Genomic DNA, 1909 nt, shown 5'->3' with positions numbered 1-1909 from the left:
AGTCGGCAGAAGGGACTGTGATACATATACTCACACACACACACACACACACACACACACACACACACACGTGTGTATGTGTGAGTATATATTCTTTTACTCTCTTATTCGTTTCAGTCATTTGACTGCAGCCATGCTGGAGCACCGCCTTTTAGTCGAATCAAATCGACCCCAGGACTTATTCTTTGTAAGCCTAGTACTTATTCTATCGGGACTCTTTTGCCGAACCGCTAAGTTACGGGGACGTAAACACACCAGCATCGGTTGTCAAGCGATGTTGGGGGGACAAACACAAACACACATATATATAATATAAATACGTACATATATATACGACGGGCTTCTTTCAGTTTCCGTCTACCAAATCCACTCACAAGGCTTTGGTCAGCCTGAGGCTATAGTAGGAGCTACATGAGTCTTTAAAATAGGGGCTCCATGAGATAATCTTTAAATAGGAGCTACACGAGTGTTTAAAATAGGGGCTCCATGAGATAATCTTTAAATAGGGACTACACGAGTCTTTAAAATAGGCTTTCTTCAAAATAGGGGCTAGACTAGTCTTTAAAATAGGGGCAACATGAGACAGTCTTTAAAATAGAGGCCATACAAAACAGTCTTTAAAATAGGGATCAAATAAGACAATCTTTAAAATAGGGTCCATAACATGAAGCCTTTGAAATAACTCAGTCTTTAGCATAGGGTATATATGTGTAAGTTTTCAAAATAAGGACCACGTCAGGCAGTCTTTAATATAGGGGTTACATGAGCGAGTATTTAAAATTGGAGTCAATTGCAAGTCTTTAAAATAGGGAATACGTTGAGCCACTCTTTGAAACAGGGACCACATGAAGACATGAAGTGTCTTTTATGTACCCACTTTGATGTAGCAGTCAAATTTTCTTGTGAAAGGTTTTCAAAGGGGTCACTCAACCTCTTAAAAGTGGCGGCTTAAATCTACCTTAAGAAAACCCCTTTGTGGAAGAAGCTATCAAAAGGGGTTTTATATAGTTAGTTGATCCCTTCAATATAACAGCCTATGTGTCCCTTAACAGGTCCCTATTGTCTTCAAGATGGAGATTGTGTGAATCAGTGAGAGAGCTTCTAATAGTTGATGTCTGATTCACTTGATAGGAAAGCCGAATCTATTGACAAAGACACAGATATGGACATATATATACATGTGTGTGTGTGTGTGTGTATAGAGAGAGTGAGAGAGAGAGTGAGATGTGATTATGTGGATGGATGGATGTGAATGTATGTATAAATAGCTGGATATATATATTGTGTGTGTACGCATGCGTGCATACATACACACATCTAACATACATATATATATATATATATATATATATATATATATACATACATGCACATAGATACACATGTGTATACACACACACACACACACACAGATATATACACACATATATACATGCACGTTCATACATATACTCAGATACACACACACATTTATACATGCACACACACACACACACACACACACACACACACATATTTACATGTATTTATACACATAAATATGTACACATACACACACACACACATGTATATATTTATGCACACATACATTCACACACACATATGTATACACACATACATTCACACACACACACATAAATATGTATGCACACATACACATATATATATGCATATGCACACGTACATACACACACATATACATACATATATATATATATAGACACACACACACACACACACACCATCACCATCAAACATTGAGATTGATTTCCCATTCATCTAAATAAACTATTGATGATGATGATGATGATGGTAGTGGTCGCCGTGGTGACGGGTGCTACCATCGGAGTCTCCTAGTGCACTGCAGCTACGGCTAAACCAATCAGCAACCGTGACTACAATGCTCCCC

This window comes from Octopus bimaculoides, chromosome 29 (assembly GCF_001194135.2).
Source record: "Octopus bimaculoides isolate UCB-OBI-ISO-001 chromosome 29, ASM119413v2, whole genome shotgun sequence".
In the NCBI taxonomy this organism is placed as follows: Eukaryota; Metazoa; Mollusca; class Cephalopoda; order Octopoda; family Octopodidae; genus Octopus; species Octopus bimaculoides.
Note: the sequence above shows the minus strand (reverse complement) of the source record.